The sequence below is a fragment of the Equus caballus genome, chromosome 4 (assembly GCF_041296265.1).
Source record: "Equus caballus isolate H_3958 breed thoroughbred chromosome 4, TB-T2T, whole genome shotgun sequence".
NCBI classification, from domain to species: Eukaryota; Metazoa; Chordata; class Mammalia; order Perissodactyla; family Equidae; genus Equus; species Equus caballus.
The window spans coordinates 27159388-27176627 of NC_091687.1; positions in this window are offsets into that span (position 1 = coordinate 27159388).

Sequence of the window (17240 nt, forward strand, 5' to 3'; positions counted from 1 at the left end):
CCAAAGGGCGAGTTGGGCCCCACAGCATCTTGCTTCCAGCTCTTTGGGAAGCTAAGAAACAACTCGCTCTGCACAGTGCTCTTACAGCCTACCGGGAACATGTCTTGCATAGGACTGTGAAACGCAGTTTCTTTGCAGGCCTGATCTGGCCGAAGTAGGACTTCTGCTCTGGGTGTGCTACTTTGCCCTAGAGCTGAAAGGCACAACGTGCAGGCTTCTTTCCAAAGGGCGAGTTTGGCCCCACAGCATCTTGCTTCCAGCTCTTTGGGAAGCTAAGAAACAACTCGCTCTGCACAGTGCTCTTACAGCCTACCGGGAACATGTCTTCCAAAGGCCTGTGAAACGCAGTTTCTGTGCAGGCCTGATCTGGCTGAAGTAGGACTTCTGCTCTGGGTGTGCTACTTTGCCCTAGAGCTGAAAGGCACAACGTGCAGGCTTCTTTCCAAAGGGCGAGTTGGGCCCCACAGCATCTTGCTTCCAGCTCTTTGGGAAGCTAAGAAACAACTCGCTCTGCACAGTGCTCTTACAGCCTACCGGGAACATGTCTTCCAAAGGCCAGTGAAACGCAGTTTCTTTGGAGGCCTGATCTGGCTGAAGTAGGACTTCTGCTCTGGGTGTGCTACTTTGCCCTAGAGCTGAAAGGCACAACGTGCAGGCTTCTTTCCAAAGGGCGAGTTGGGCCCCACAGCATCTTGCTTCCAGCTCTTTGGGAAGCTAAGAAACAACTCGCTCTGCACAGTGCTCTTACAGCCTAGTGGGAACATCTCTTCCAAAGGCCTGTGAAACGCAGTTTCTTTGCAGGCCTGATCTGGCTGAAGTAGGACTTCTGCTCTGGGTGTGCTACTTTGCCCTAGAGCTGAAAGGCACAACGTGCAGGCTTCTTTCCAAAGGGCGAGTTGGGCCCCACAGCATCTTGCTTCCAGCTCTTTGGGAAGCTAAGAAACAACTCGCTCTGCACAGTGCTCTTACAGCCTACCGGGAACATGTCTTCCAAAGGCCTGTGAAACGCAGTTTCTTTGCAGGCCTGATCTGGCTGAAGTAGGACTTCTGCTCTGGGTGTGCTACTTTGCCCTAGAGCTGAAAGGCACAACTTGCAGGCTTCTTTCCAAAGGGCGAGTTGGGCCCCACAGCATCTTGCTTCCAGCTCTTTGGGAAGCTAAGAAACAACTCGCTCTGCACAGTGCTCTTACAGCCTACCGGGAACATCTCTTCCAAAGGCCTGTGAAACGCAGTTTCTTTGCAGGCCTGATCTGGCTGAAGTAGGACTTCTGCTCTGGGTGTGCTACTTTGCCCTAGAGCTGAAAGGCACAACGTGCAGGCTTCTTTCCAAAGGGCGAGTTGGGCCCCACAGCATCTTGCTTCCAGCTCTTTGGGAAGCTAAGAAACAACTCGCTCTGCACAGTGCTCTTAAAGCCTAGTGGGACCATCTCTTCCAAAGGCCTGTGAAACGCAGTTTCTTTGCAGGCCTGATCTGGCTGAAGTAGGACTTCTGCTCTGGGTGTGCTACTTTGCCCTAGAGCTGAAAGGCACAACGTGCAGGCTTCTTTCCAAAGGGCGAGTTGGGCCCCACAGCATCTTGCTTCCAGCTCTTTGGGAAGCTAAGAAACAACTCGCTCTGCACAGTGCTCTTACAGCCTACCGGGAACATGTCTTCCAAAGGCCTGTGAAACGCAGTTTCTTTGCAGGCCTGATCTGGCTGAAGTAGGACTTCTGCTCTGGGTGTGCTACTTTGCCCTAGAGCTGAAAGGCACAACGTGCAGGCTTCTTTCCAAAGGGCGAGTTGGGCCCCACAGCATCTTGCTTCCAGCTCTTTGGGAAGCTAAGAAACAACTCGCTCTGCACAGTGCTCTTACAGCCTACCGGGAACATGTCTTCCAAAGGCCTGTGAAACGCAGTTTCTTTGCAGGCCTGATCTGGCTGAAGTAGGACTTCTGCTCTGGGTGTGCTACTTTGCCCTAGAGCTGAAAGACACAACGTGCAGGCTTCTTTCCAAAGGGCGAGTTGGGCCCCACAGCATCTTGCTTCCAGCTCTTTGGGAAGCTAAGAAACAACTCGCTCTGCACAGTGCTCTTACAGCCTACCGGGAACATGTCTTCCAAAGGCCTGTGAAACGCAGTTTCTTTGCAGGCCTGATCTGGCTGAAGTAGGACTTCTGCTCTGGGTGTGCTACTTTGCCCTAGAGCTGAAAGGCACAACGTGCAGGCTTCTTTCCAAAGGGCGAGTTGGGCCCCACAGCATCTTGCTTCCAGCTCTTTGGGAAGCTAAGAAACAACTCGCTCTGCACAGTGCTCTTACAGCCTACCGGGAACATGTCTTCCAAAGGCCTGTGAAACGCAGTTTCTTTGCAGGCCTGATCTGGCTGAAGTAGGACTTCTGCTCTGGGTGTGCTACTTTGCCCTAGAGCTGAAAGGCACAACGTGCAGGCTTCTTTCCAAAGGGCGAGTTGGGCCCCACAGCATCTTGCTTCCAGCTCTTTGGGAAGCTAAGAAACAACTCGCTCTGCACAGTGCTCTTACAGCCTACCGGGAACATGTCTTCCAAAGGCCTGTGAAACGCAGTTTCTTTGCAGGCCTGATCTGGCTGAAGTAGGACTTCTGCTCTGGGTGTGCTACTTTGCCCTAGAGCTGAAAGGCACAACGTGCAGGCTTCTTTCCAAAGGGCGAGTTGGGCCCCACAGCATCTTGCTTCCAGCTCTTTGGGAAGCTAAGAAACAACTCGCTCTGCACAGTGCTCTTACAGCCTACCGGGAACATGTCTTCCAAAGGCCTGTGAAACGCAGTTTCTTTGCAGGCCTGATCTGGCTGAAGTAGGACTTCTGCTCTGGGTGTGCTACTTTGCCCTAGAGCTGAAAGGCACAACGTGCAGGCTTCTTTCCAAAGGGCGAGTTGGGCCCCACAGCATCTTGCTTCCAGCTCTTTGGGAAGCTAAGAAACAACTCGCTCTGCACAGTGCTCTTACAGCCTACCGGGAACATCTCTTCCAAAGGCCTGTGAAACGCAGTTTCTTTGCAGGCCTGATCTGGCTGAAGTAGGACTTCTGCTCTGGGTGTGCTACTTTGCCCTAGAGCTGAAAGGCACAACGTGCAGGCTTCTTTCCAAAGGGCGAGTTCGGCCCCACAGCATCTTGCTTCCAGCTCTTTGGGAAGCTAAGAAACAACTCGCTCTGCACAGTGCTCTTACAGCCTACCGGGAACATGTCTTCCAAAGGCCTGTGAAACGCAGTTTCTTTGCAGGCCTGATCTGGCTGAAGTAGGACTTCTGCTCTGGGTGTGCTACTTTGCCCTAGAGCTGAAAGGCACAACGTGCAGGCTTCTTTCCAAAGGGCGAGTTGGGCCCCACAGCATCTTGCTTCCAGCTCTTTGGGAAGCTAAGAAACAACTCGCTCTGCACAGTGCTCTTACAGCCTACCGGGAACATCTCTTCCAAAGGCCTGTGAAACGCAGTTTCTTCGCAGGCCTGATCAGGCTGAAGTAGGACTTCTGCTCTGGGTGTGCTACTTTGCCCTAGAGCTGAAAGGCACAACGTGCAGGCTTCTTTCCAAAGGGCGAGTTGGGCCCCACAGCATCTTGCTTCCAGCTCTTTGGGAAGCTAAGAAACAACTCGCTCTGCACAGTGCTCTTACAGCCTACCGGGAACATGTCTTCCAAAGGCCTGTGAAACGCAGTTTCTTTGCAGGCCTGCTCTGGCTGAAGGAGGACTTCTGCTCTGGGTGTGCTACTTTGCCCTAGAGCTGAAAGGCACAACGTGCAGGCTTCTTTCCAAAGGGCGAGTTGGGCCCCACAGCATCTTGCTTCCAGCTCTTTGGGAAGCTAAGAAACAACTCGCTCTGCACAGTGCTCTTACAGCCTACTGGGAACATATCTTCCAAAGGCCTGTGAAACGCAGTTTCTTTGCAGGCCTGATCTGGCTGAAGTAGGACTTCTGCTCTGGGTGTGCTACTTTGCCCTAGAGCTGAAAGGCACAACGTGCAGGCTTCTTTCCAAAGGGCGAGTTGGGCCCCACAGCATCTTGCTTCCAGCTCTTTGGGAAGCTAAGAAACAACTCGCTCTGCACAGTTCTCTTACAGCCTACCGGGAACATGTCTTCCAAAGGCCTGTGAAACGCAGTTTCTTTGCAGGCCTGATCTGGCTGAAGTAGGACTTCTGCTCTGGGTGTGCTACTTTGCCCTAGAGCTGAAAGGCACAACGTGCAGGCTTCTTTCCAAAGGGCGAGTTGGGCCCCACAGCATCTTGCTTCCAGCTCTTTGCGAAGCTAAGAAACAACTCGCTCTGCACAGTGCTCTTACAGCCTACCGGGAACATGTCTTCCAAAGGCCTGTGAAACGCAGTTTCTTTGCAGGCCTGATCTGGCTGAAGTAGGACTTCTGCTCTGGGTGTGCTACTTTGCCCTAGAGCTGAAAGGCACAACGTGCAGGCTTCTTTCCAAAGGGCGAGTTGGGCCCCACAGCATCTTGCTTCCAGCTCTTTGGGAAGCTAAGAAACAACTCGCTCTGCACAGTGCTCTTACAGCCTACCGGGAACATGTCTTCCAAAGGCCTGTGAAACGCAGTTTCTTTGCAGGCCTGATCTGGCTGAAGTAGGACTTCTGCTCTGGGTGTGCTACTTTGCCCTAGAGCTGAAAGGCACAACGTGCAGGCTTCTTTCCAAAGGGCGAGTTGGGCCCCACAGCATCTTGCTTCCAGCTCTTTGCGAAGCTAAGAAACAACTCGCTCTGCACAGTGCTCTTACAGCCTAGTGGGACCATCTCTTCCAAAGGCCTGTGAAACGCAGTTTCTTTGCATGCCTGATCTGGCTGAAGTAGGACTTCTGCTCTGGGTGTGCTACTTTGCCCTAGAGCTGAAAGGCACAACGTGCAGGCTTCTTTCCAAAGGGCGAGTTGGGCCCCACAGCATCTTGCTTCCAGCTCTTTGGGAAGCTAAGAAACAACTCGCTCTGCACAGTGCTCTTACAGCCTACCGGGAACATGTCTTCCAAAGGCCTGTGAAACGCAGTTTGTGTGCAGGCCTGATCTGGCTGAAGTAGGACTGCTGCTCTGGGTGTGCTACTTTGCCCTAGAGCTGAAAGGCACAACGTGCAGGCTTCTTTCCAAAGGGCGAGTTGGGCCCCACAGCATCTTGCTTCCAGCTCTTTCGGAAGCTAAGAAACAACTCGCTCCGCACAGTGCTCTTACAGCCTACGGGGAACATCTCTTCCAAAGGCCTGTGAAACGCAGTTTCTTTGCAGGCCTGATCTGGCTGAAGTAGGACTTCTGCTCTGGGTGTGCTACTTTGCCCTAGAGCTGAAAGGCACAACGTGCAGGCTTCTTTCCAAAGGGCGAGTTGGGCCCCACAGCATCTTGCTTCCAGCTCTTTGGGAAGCTAAGAAACAACTCGCTCTGCACAGTGCTCTTACAGCCTACCGGGAACATGTCTTCCAAAGGCCTGTGAAACGCAGTTTCTTTGCAGGCCTGATCTGGCTGAAGTAGGACTTCTGCTCTGGGTGTGCTACTTTGCCCTAGAGCTGAAAGGCACAACGTGCAGGCTTCTTTCCAAAGGGCGAGTTGGGCCCCACAGCATCTTGCTTCCAGCTCTTTGGGAAGCTAAGAAACAACTCGCTCTGCACAGTGCTCTTGCAGCCTGGTGGGAACATCTCTTCCAAAGGCCTGTGAAACGCAGTTTCTTTGCAGGCCTGATCTGGCTGAAGTAGGACTTCTGCTCTGGGTGTGCTACTTTGCCCTAGATCTGAAAGGCACAACGTGCAGGCTTCTTTCCAAAGGGCGAGTTGGGCCCCACAGCATCTGGCTTCCAGCTCTTTGGGAAGCTAAGAAACAACTCGCTCTGCACAGTGCTCTTAAAGCCTAGTGGGACCATCTCTTCCAAAGGCCTGTGAAACGCAGTTTCTTTGCAGGCCTGATCTGGCTGAAGTAGGACTTCTGCTCTGGGTGTGCTACTTTGCCCTAGAGCTGAAAGGCACAACGTGCAGGCTTCTTTCCAAAGGGCGAGTTGGGCCCCACAGCATCTTGCTTCCAGCTCTTTGGGAAGCTAAGAAACAACTCGCTCTGCACAGTGCTCTTACAGCCTACCGGGAACATGTCTTCCAAAGGCCTGTGAAACGCAGTTTCTTTGCAGGCCTGATCTGGCTGAAGTAGGACTTCTGCTCTGGGTGTGCTACTTTGCCCTAGAGCTGAAAGGCACAACGTGCAGGCTTCTTTCCAAAGGGCGAGTTGGGCCCCACAGCATCTTGCTTCCAGCTCTTTGGGAAGCTAAGAAACAACTCGCTCTGCACAGTGCTCTTACAGCCTACCGGGAACATGTCTTCCAAAGGCCTGTGAAACGCAGTTTCTTTGCAGGCCTGATCTGGCTGAAGTAGGACTTCTGCTCTGGGTGTGCTACTTTGCCCTAGAGCTGAAAGGCACAACGTGCAGGCTTCTTTCCAAAGGGCGAGTTGGGCCCCACAGCATCTTGCTTCCAGCTCTTTGGGAAGCTAAGAAACAACTCGCTCTGCACAGTGCTCTTACAGCCTAGTGGGAACATCTCTTCCAAAGGCCTGTGAAACGCAGTTTCTTTGCAGGCCTGATCTGGCTGAAGTAGGACTTCTGCTCTGGGTGTGCTACTTTGCCCTAGAGCTGAAAGGCACAACGTGCAGGCTTCTTTCCAAAGGGCGAGTTGGGCCCCACAGCATCTTGCTTCCAGCTCTCTGCGAAGCTAAGAAACAACTCGCTCTGCACAGTGCTCTTACAGCCTACCGGGAACATGTCTTCCAAAGGCCTGTGAAACGCAGTTTCTTTGCAGGCCTGATCTGGCTGAAGTAGGACTTCTGCTCTGGGTGTGCTACTTTGCCCTAGAGCTGAAAGGCACAACGTGCAGGCTTCTTTCCAAAGGGCGAGTTGGGCCCCACAGCATCTTGCTTCCAGCTCTTTGGGAAGCTAAGAAACAACTCGCTCTGCACAGTGCTCTTACAGCCTACGGGGAACATGTCTTCCAAAGGCCTGTGAAACGCAGTTTCTTTGCAGGCCTGATCTGGCTGAAGTAGGACTTCTGCTCTGGGTGTGCTACTTTGCCCTAGAGCTGAAAGGCACAACGTGCAGGCTTCTTTCCAAAGGGCGAGTTCGGCCCCACAGCATCTTGCTTCCAGCTCTTTGGGAAGCTAAGAAACAACTCGCTCTGCACAGTGCTCTTACAGCCTACCGGGAACATGTCTTACAAAGGCCTGTGAAACGCAGTTTCTTTGCAGGCCTGATCTGGCTGAAGTAGGACTTCTGCTCAGGGTGTGCTACTTTGCCCTAGAGCTGAAAGGCACAACGTGCAGGCTTCTTTCCAATGGGCGAGTTGGGCCCCACAGCATCTTGCTTCCAGCTCTTTGGGAAGCTAAGAAACAACTCGCTCTGCACAGTGCTCTTACAGCCTACGGGGAACATGTCTTCCAAAGGCCTGTGAAACGCAGTTTCTTTGCAGGCCTGATCTGGCTGAAGTAGGACTTCTGCTCTGGGTGTGCTACTTTGCCCTAGAGCTGAAAGGCACAACGTGCAGGCTTCTTTCCAAAGGGCGAGTTGGGCCCCACAGCATCTTGCTTCCAGCTCTTTGGGAAGCTAAGAAACAACTCGCTCTGCACAGTGCTCTTACAGCCTACGGGGAACATCTCTTCCAAAGGCCTGTGAAACGCAGTTTCTTTGCAGGCCTGATCTGGCTGAAGTAGGACTTCTTCTCTGGGTGTGCTACTTTGCCCTAGAGCTGAAAGGCACAACGTGCAGGCTTCTTTCCAAAGGGCGAGTTGGGCCCCACAGCATCTTGCTTCCAGCTCTTTGGGAAGCTAAGAAACAACTCGCTCTGCACAGTGCTCTTACAGCCTACCGGGAACATGTCTTCCAAAGGCCTGTGAAACGCAGTTTCTTTGCAGGCCTGATCTGGCTGAAGTAGGACTTCTGCTCTGGGTGTGCTACTTTGCCCTAGAGCTGAAAGGCACAACGTGCAGGCTTCTTTCCAAAGGGCGAGTTGGGCCCCACAGCATCTTGCTTCCAGCTCTTTGGGAAGCTAAGAAACAACTCGCTCTGCACAGTGCTCTTACAGCCTAGTGGGAACATCTCTTCCAAAGGCCTGTGAAACGCAGTTTCTTTGCAGGCCTGATCTGGCTGAAGTAGGACTTCTGCTCTGGGTGTGCTACTTTGCCCTAGAGCTGAAAGGCACAACGTGCAGGCTTCTTTCCAAAGGGCGAGTTGGGCCCCACAGCATCTTGCTTCCAGCTCTCTGGGAAGCTAAGAAACAACTCGCTCTGCACTGTGCTCTTACAGCCTACCGGGAACATGTCTTCCAAAGGCCTGTGAAACGCAGTTTCTTTGCAGGCCTGATCTGGCTGAAGTACAACTTCTGCTCTGGGTGTGCTACTTTGCCCTAGAGCTGAAAGGCACAACGTGCAGGCTTCTTTCCAAAGGGCGAGTTGGGCCCCACAGCATCTTGCTTCCAGCTCTTTGGGAAGCTAAGAAACAACTCGCTCTGCACAGTGCTCTTACAGCCTACGGGGAACATGTCTTCCAAAGGCCTGTGAAACGCAGTTTCTTTGCAGGCCTGATCTGGCTGAAGTAGGACTTCTGCTCTGGGTGTGCTACTTTGCCCTAGAGCTGAAAGGCACAACGTGCAGGCTTCTTTCCAAAGGGCGAGTTGGGCCCCACAGCATCTTGCTTCCAGCTCTTTGGGAAGCTAAGAAACAACTCGCTCTGCACAGTGCTCTTACAGCCTACCGGGAACATGTCTTCCAAAGGCCTGTGAAACGCAGTTTCTTTGCAGGCCTGATCTGGCTGAAGTAGGACTTCTGCTCTGGGTGTGCTACTTTGCCCTAGAGCTGAAAGGCACAACGTGCAGGCTTCTTTCCAATGGGCGAGTTGGGCCCCACAGCATCTTGCTTCCAGCTCTTTGGGAAGCTAAGAAACAACTCGCTCTGCACAGTGCTCTTACAGCCTACGGGGAACATCTCTTCCAAAGGCCTGTGAAACGCAGTTTCTTTGCAGGCCTGATCTGGCTGAAGTAGGACTTCTGCTCTGGGTGTGCTACTTTGCCCTAGAGCTGAAAGGCACAACGTGCAGGCTTCTTTCCAAAGGGCGAGTTGGGCCCCACAGCATCTTGCTTCCAGCTCTTTGGGAAGCTAAGAAACAACTCGCTCTGCACAGTGCTCTTACAGCCTACGGGGAACATCTCTTCCAAAGGCCTGTGAAACGCAGTTTCTTTGCAGGCCTGATCTGGCTGAAGTAGGACTTCTTCTCTGGGTGTGCTACTTTGCCCTAGAGCTGAAAGGCACAACGTGCAGGCTTCTTTCCAAAGGGCGAGTTGGGCCCCACAGCATCTTGCTTCCAGCTCTTTGGGAAGCTAAGAAACAACTCGCTCTGCACAGTGCTCTTACAGCCTACCGGGAACATGTCTTCCAAAGGCCTGTGAAACGCAGTTTCTTTGCAGGCCTGATCTGGCTGAAGTAGGACTTCTGCTCTGGGTGTGCTACTTTGCCCTAGAGCTGAAAGGCACAACGTGCAGGCTTCTTTCCAAAGGGCGAGTTGGGCCCCACAGCATCTTGCTTCCAGCTCTTTGGGAAGCTAAGAAACAACTCGCTCTGCACAGTGCTCTTACAGCCTAGTGGGAACATCTCTTCCAAAGGCCTGTGAAACGCAGTTTCTTTGCAGGCCTGATCTGGCTGAAGTAGGACTTCTGCTCTGGGTGTGCTACTTTGCCCTAGAGCTGAAAGGCACAACGTGCAGGCTTCTTTCCAAAGGGCGAGTTGGGCCCCACAGCATCTTGCTTCCAGCTCTTTGGGAAGCTAAGAAACAACTCGCTCTGCACTGTGCTCTTACAGCCTACCGGGAACATGTCTTCCAAAGGCCTGTGAAACGCAGTTTCTTTGCAGGCCTGATCTGGCTGAAGTAGGACTTCTGCTCTGGGTGTGCTACTTTGCCCTAGAGCTGAAACGCACAACGTGCAGGCTTCTTTCCAAAGGGCGAGTTGGGCCCCACAGCATCTTGCTTCCAGCTCTTTGGGAAGCTAAGAAACAACTCGCTCTGCACAGTGCTCTTACAGCCTACGGGGAACATCTCTTCCAAAGGCCTGTGAAACGCAGTTTCTTTGCAGGCCTGATCTGGCTGAAGTAGGACTTCTGCTCTGGGTGTGCTACTTTGCCCTAGAGCTGAAAGGCACAACGTGCAGGCTTCTTTCCAAAGGGCGAGTTGGGCCCCACAGCATCTTGCTTCCAGCTCTTTGGGAAGCTAAGAAACAACTCGCTCTGCACAGTGCTCTTACAGCCTAGTGGGAACATCTCTTCCAAAGGCCTGTGAAACGCAGTTTCTTTGCAGGCCTGATCTGGCTGAAGTAGGACTTCTGCTCTGGGTGTGCTACTTTGCCCTAGAGCTGAAAGGCACAACGTGCAGGCTTCTTTCCAAAGGGCGAGTTGGGCCCCACAGCATCTTGCTTCCAGCTCTTTGGGAAGCTAAGAAACAACTCGCTCTGCACAGTGCTCTTACAGCCTACCGGGAACATGTCTTCCAAAGGCCTGTGAAACGCAGTTTCTTTGCAGGCCTGATCTGGCTGAAGTAGGACTTCTGCTCTGGGTGTGCTACTTTGCCCTAGAGCTGAAAGGCACAACGTGCAGGCTTCTTTCCAAAGGGCGAGTTGGGCCCCACAGCATCTTGCTTCCAGCTCTTTGGGAAGCTAAGAAACAACTCGCTCTGCACAGTGCTCTTACAGCCTACCGGGAACATGTCTTCCAAAGGCCTGTGAAACGCAGTTTCTTTGCAGGCCTGATCTGGCTGAAGTAGGACTTCTGCTCTGGGTGTGCTACTTTGCCCTAGAGCTGAAAGGCACAACGTGCAGGCTTCTTTCCAAAGGGCGAGTTGGGCCCCACAGCATCTTGCTTCCAGCTCTTTGGGAAGCTAAGAAACAACTCGCTCTGCACAGTGCTCTTACAGCCTAGTGGGAACATCTCTTCCAAAGGCCTGTGAAACGCAGTTTCTTTGCAGGCCTGATCTGGCTGAAGTAGGACTTCTGCTCTGGGTGTGCTACTTTGCCCTAGAGCTGAAAGGCACAACGTGCAGGCTTCTTTCCAAAGGGCGAGTTGGGCCCCACAGCATCTTGCTTCCAGCTCTTTGGGAAGCTAAGAAACAACTCGCTCTGCACAGTGCTCTTACAGCCTACCGGGAACATGTCTTCCAAAGGCCTGTGAAACGCAGTTTCTTTGCAGGCCTGATCTGGCTGAAGTAGGACTTCTGCTCTGGGTGTGCTACTTTGCCCTAGAGCTGAAAGGCACAACGTGCAGGCTTCTTTCCAAAGGGCGAGTTGGGCCCCACAGCATCTTGCTTCCAGCTCTTTGGGAAGCTAAGAAACAACTCGCTCTGCACAGTGCTCTTACAGCCTACCGGGAACATGTCTTCCAAAGACCTGTGAAACGCAGTTTCTTCGCAGGCCTGATCTGGCTGAAGTAGGACTTCTGCTCTGGGTGTGCTACTTTGCCCTAGAGCTGAAAGGCACAACGTGCAGGCTTCTTTCCAAAGGGCGAGTTGGGCCCCACAGCATCTTGCTTCCAGCTCTTTGGGAAGCTAAGAAACAACTCGCTCTGCACAGTGCTCTTACAGCCTACCGGGAACATCTCTTCCAAAGGCCTGTGAAACGCAGTTTCTTTGCAGGCCTGATCTGGCTGAAGTAGGACTTCTGCTCTGGGTGTGCTACTTTGCCCTAGAGCTGAAAGGCACAACGTGCAGGCTTCTTTCCAAAGGGCGAGTTGGGCCCCACAGCATCTTGCTTCCAGCTCTTTGGGAAGCTAAGAAACAACTCGCTCTGCACAGTGCTCTTACAGCCTAGTGGGAACATCTCTTCCAAAGGCCTGTGAAACGCAGTTTCTTTGCAGGCCTGATCTGGCTGAAGTAGGACTTCTGCTCTGGGTGTGCTACTTTGCCCTAGAGCTGAAAGGCACAACGTGCAGGCTTCTTTCCAAAGGGCGAGTTGGGCCCCACAGCATCTTGCTTCCAGCTCTTTGCGAAGCTAAGAAACAACTCGCTCTGCACAGTGCTCTTACAGCCTAGTGGGAACATCTCTTCCAAAGGCCTGTGAAACGCAGTTTCTTTGCAGGCCTGATCTGGCTGAAGTAGGACTTCTGCTCTGGGTGTGCTACTTTGCCCTAGAGCTGAAAGGCACAACGTGCAGGCTTCTTTCCAAAGGGCGAGTTGGGCCCCACAGCATCTTGCTTCCAGCTCTTTGGGAAGCTAAGAAACAACTCGCTCTGCACAGTGCTCTTACAGCCTAGTGGGAACATCTCTTCCAAAGGCCTGTGAAACGCAGTTTCTTTGCAGGCCTGATCTGGCTGAAGTAGGACTTCTGCTCTGGGTGTGCTACTTTGCCCTAGAGCTGAAAGGCACAACGTGCAGGCTTCTTTCCAAAGGGCGAGTTGGGCCCCACAGCATCTTGCTTCCAGCTCTTTGCGAAGCTAAGAAACAACTCGCTCTGCACAGTGCTCTTACAGCCTACCGGGAACATGTCTTCCAAAGGCCTGTGAAACGCAGTTTCTTTGCAGGCCTGATCTGGCTGAAGTAGGACTTCTGCTCTGGGTGTGCTACTTTGCCCTAGAGCTGAAAGGCACAACGTGCAGGCTTCTTTCCAAAGGGCGAGTTGGGCCCCACAGCATCTTGCTTCCAGCTCTTTGGGAAGCTAAGAAACAACTCGCTCTGCACAGTGCTCTTACAGCCTACCGGGAACATGTCTTCCAAAGGCCTGTGAAACGCAGTTTCTTTGCAGGCCTGATCTGGCTGAAGTAGGACTTCTGCTCTGGGTGTGCTACTTTGCCCTAGAGCTGAAACGCACAACGTGCAGGCTTCTTTCCAAAGGGCGAGTTGGGCCCCACAGCATCTTGCTTCCAGCTCTTTGGGAAGCTAAGAAACAACTCGCTCTGCACAGTGCTCTTACAGCCTAGTGGGAACATCTCTTCCAAAGGCCTGTGAAACGCAGTTTCTTTGCAGGCCTGATCTGGCTGAAGTAGGACTTCTGCTCTGGGTGTGCTACTTTGCCCTAGAGCTGAAAGGCACAACGTGCAGGCTTCTTTCCAAAGGGCGAGTTGGGCCCCACAGCATCTTGCTTCCAGCTCTTTGGGAAGCTAAGAAACAACTCGCTCTGCACAGTGCTCTTACAGCCTACCGGGAACATGTCTTCCAAAGGCCTGTGAAACGCAGTTTCTTTGCAGGCCTGATCTGGCTGAAGTAGGACTTCTGCTCTGGGTGTGCTACTTTGCCCTAGAGCTGAAAGGCACAACGTGCAGGCTTCTTTCCAAAGGGCGAGTTGGGCCCCACAGCATCTTGCTTCCAGCTCTTTGGGAAGCTAAGAAACAACTCGCTCTGCACAGTGCTCTTACAGCCTAGTGGGAACATCTCTTCCAAAGGCCTGTGAAACGCAGTTTCTTTGCAGCCCTGATCTGGCTGAAGTAGGACTTCTGCTCTGGGTGTGCTACTTTGCCCTAGAGCTGAAAGGCACAACGTGCAGGCTTCTTTCCAAAGGGCGAGTTGGGCCCCACAGCATCTTGCTTCCAGCTCTTTGGGAAGCTAAGAAACAACTCGCTCTGCACAGTGCTCTTACAGCCTAGTGGGAACATCTCTTCCAAAGGCCTGTGAAACGCAGTTTCTGTGCAGGCCTGATCTGGCTGAAGTAGGACTTCTGCTCTGGGTGTGCTACTTTGCCCTAGAGCTGAAAGGCACAACGTGCAGGCTTCTTTCCAAAGGGCGAGTTGGGCCCCACAGCATCTTGCTTCCAGCTCTTTGGGAAGCTAAGAAACAACTCGCTCTGCACAGTGCTCTTACAGCCTAGTGGGAACATCTCTTCCAAAGGCCTGTGAAACGCAGTTTCTTTGCAGCCCTGATCTGGCTGAAGTAGGACTTCTGCTCTGGGTGTGCTACTTTGCCCTAGAGCTGAAAGGCACAACGTGCAGGCTTCTTTCCAAAGGGCGAGTTGGGCCCCACAGCATCTTGCTTCCAGCTCTTTGCGAAGCTAAGAAACAACTCGCTCTGCACAGTGCTCTTACAGCCTACCAGGAACATGTCTTCCAAAGGCCTGTGAAACGCAGTTTCTTTGCAGGCCTGATCTGGCTGAAGTAGGACTTCTGCTCTGGGTGTGCTACTTTGCCCTAGAGCTGAAAGGCACAACGTGCAGGCTTCTTTCCAAAGGGCGAGTTGGGCCCCACAGCATCTTGCTTCCAGCTCTTTGGGAAGCTAAGAAACAACTCGCTCTGCACAGTGCTCTTACAGCCTACCGGGAACATGTCTTCCAAAGGCCTGTGAAACGCAGTTTCTTTGCAGGCCTGATCTGGCTGAAGTAGGACTTCTGCTCTGGGTGTGCTACTTTGCCCTAGAGCTGAAAGGCACAACGTGCAGGCTTCTTTCCAAAGGGCGAGTTGGGCCCCACAGCATCTTGCTTCCAGCTCTTTGGGAAGCTAAGAAACAACTCGCTCTGCACAGTGCTCTTACAGCCTACTGGGAACATGTCTTCCAAAGGCCTGTGAAACGCAGTTTCTTTGCAGGCCTGATCTGGCTGAAGTAGGACTTCTGCTCTGGGTGTGCTACTTTGCCCTAGAGCTGAAAGGCACAACGTGCAGGCTTCTTTCCAAAGGGCGAGTTGGGCCCCACAGCATCTTGCTTCCAGCTCTTTGGGAAGCTAAGAAACAACTCGCTCTGCACAGTGCTCTTAAAGCCTAGTGGGACCATCTCTTCCAAAGGCCTGTGAAACGCAGTTTCTTTGCAGGCCTGATCTGGCTGAAGTAGGACTTCTGCTCTGGGTGTGCTACTTTGCCCTAGAGCTGAAAGGCACAACGTGCAGGCTTCTTTCCAAAGGGCGAGTTGGGCCCCACAGCATCTTGCTTCCAGCTCTTTGGGAAGCTAAGAAACAACTCGCTCTGCACTGTGCTCTTACAGCCTACCGGGAACATGTCTTCCAAAGGCCTGTGAAACGCAGTTTCTTTGCATGCCTGATCTGGCTGAAGTAGGACTTCTGCTCTGGGTGTGCTACTTTGCCCTAGAGCTGAAAGGCACAACGTGCAGGCTTCTTTCCAAAGGGCGAGTTGGGCCCCACAGCATCTTGCTTCCAGCTCTTTGGGAAGCTAAGAAACAACTCGCTCTGCACAGTGCTCTTACAGCCTACGGGGAACATCTCTTCCAAAGGCCTGTGAAACGCAGTTTCTTTGCAGGCCTGATCTGGCTGAAGTAGGACTTCTGCTCTGGGTGTGCTACTTTGCCCTAGAGCTGAAAGGCACAACGTGCAGGTTTCTTTCCAAAGGGCGAGTTGGGCCCCACAGCATCTTGCTTCCAGCTCTTTCGGAAGCTAAGAAACAACTCGCTCTGCACAGTGCTCTTACAGCCTAGTGGGAACATCTCTTCCAAAGGCCTGTGAAACGCAGTTTCTTTGCAGGCCTGATCTGGCTGAAGTAGGACTTCTGCTCTGGGTGTGCTACTTTGCCCTAGAGCTGAAAGGCACAACGTGCAGGCTTCTTTCCAAAGGGCGAGTTGGGCCCCACAGCATCTTGCTTCCAGCTCTTTGGGAAGCTAAGAAACAACTCGCTCTGCACAGTGCTCTTACAGCCTAACGGGAACATGTCTTCCAAAGGCCTGTGAAACGCAGTTTCTTTGCAGGCCTGATCTGGCTGAAGTAGGACTTCTGCTCTGGGTGTGCTACTTTGCCCTAGAGCTGAAAGGCACAACGTGCAGGCTTCTTTCCAAAGGGCGAGTTGGGCCCCACAGCATCTTGCTTCCAGCTCTTTGGGAAGCTAAGAAACAACTCGCTCTGCACAGTGCTCTTACAGCCTAGTGGGAACATCTCTTCCAAAGGCCTGTGAAACGCAGTTTCTTTGCAGGCCTGATCTGGCTGAAGTAGGACTTCTGCTCTGGGTGTGCTACTTTGCCCTAGAGCTGAAAGGCACAACGTGCAGGCTTCTTTCCAAAGGGCGAGTTGGGCCCCACAGCATCTTGCTTCCAGCTCTTTGGGAAGCTAAGAAACAACTCGCTCTGCACAGTGCTCTTACAGCCTACCGGGAACATGTCTTCCAAAGGCCTGTGAAACGCAGTTTCTTTGCAGGCCTGATCTGGCTGAAGTAGGACTTCTGCTCTGGGTGTGCTACTTTGCCCTAGAGCTGAAAGGCACAACGTGCAGGCTTCTTTCCAAAGGGCGAGTTGGGCCCCACAGCATATTGCTTCCAGCTCTTTGGGAAGCTAAGAAACAACTCGCTCTGCACAGTGCTCTTACAGCCTACCGGGAACATGTCTTCCAACGGCCTGTGAAACGCAGTTTCTTTGCAGGCCTGATCTGGCTGAAGTAGTACTTCTGCTCTGGGTGTGCTACTTTGCCCTAGAGCTGAAAGGCACAACGTGCAGGCTTCTTTCCAAAGGGCGAGTTGGGCCCCACAGCATCTTGCTTCCAGCTCTTTGGGAAGCTAAGAAACAACTCGCTCTGCACAGTGCTCTTACAGCCTACCGGGAACATGTCTTCCAAAGGCCTGTGAAACGCAGTTTCTTTGTAGGCCTGATCTGGCTGAAGTAGGACTTCTGCTCTGGGTGTGCTACTTTGCCCTAGAGCTGAAAGGCACAACGTGCAGGCTTCTTTCCAAAGGGCGAGTTGGGCCACACAGCATCAAGCTTCCAGCTCTTTGGGAAGCTAAGAAACAACTCGCTCTGCACAGTGCTCTTACAGCCTACCGGGAACATCTCTTCCAAAGGCCTGTGAAACGCAGTTTCTTCGCAGGCCTGATCTGGCTGAAGTAGGACTTCTGCTCTGGGTGTGCTACTTTGCCCTAGAGCTGAAAGGCACAACGTGCAGGCTTCTTTCCAAAGGGCGAGTTGGGCCCCACAGCATCTTGCTTCTAGCTGTTTGGGAAGCTATGAAACAACTCGCTCTGCACAGTGCTCTTACAGCCTACCGGGAACATGTCTTCCAAAGGCCTGTGAAACGCAGTTTCTTTGCAGGCCTGATCTGGCTGAAGTAGGACTTCTGCTCTGGGTGTGCTACTTTGCCCTAGAGCTGAAAGGCACAACGTGCAGGCCTCTTTCCAAAGGGCGAGTTGGGCCCCACAGCATCTTGCTTCCAGCTCTTTGGGAAGCTAAGAAACAACTCGCTCTGCACAGTGCTCTTACAGCCTACCGGGAACATGTCTTCCAAAGGCCTGTGAAACGCAGTTTCTTTGCAGGCCTGATCTGGCTGAAGTAGGACTTCTGCTCTGGGTGTGCTACTTTGCCCTAGAGCTGAAAGGCACAACGTGCAGGCTTCTTTCC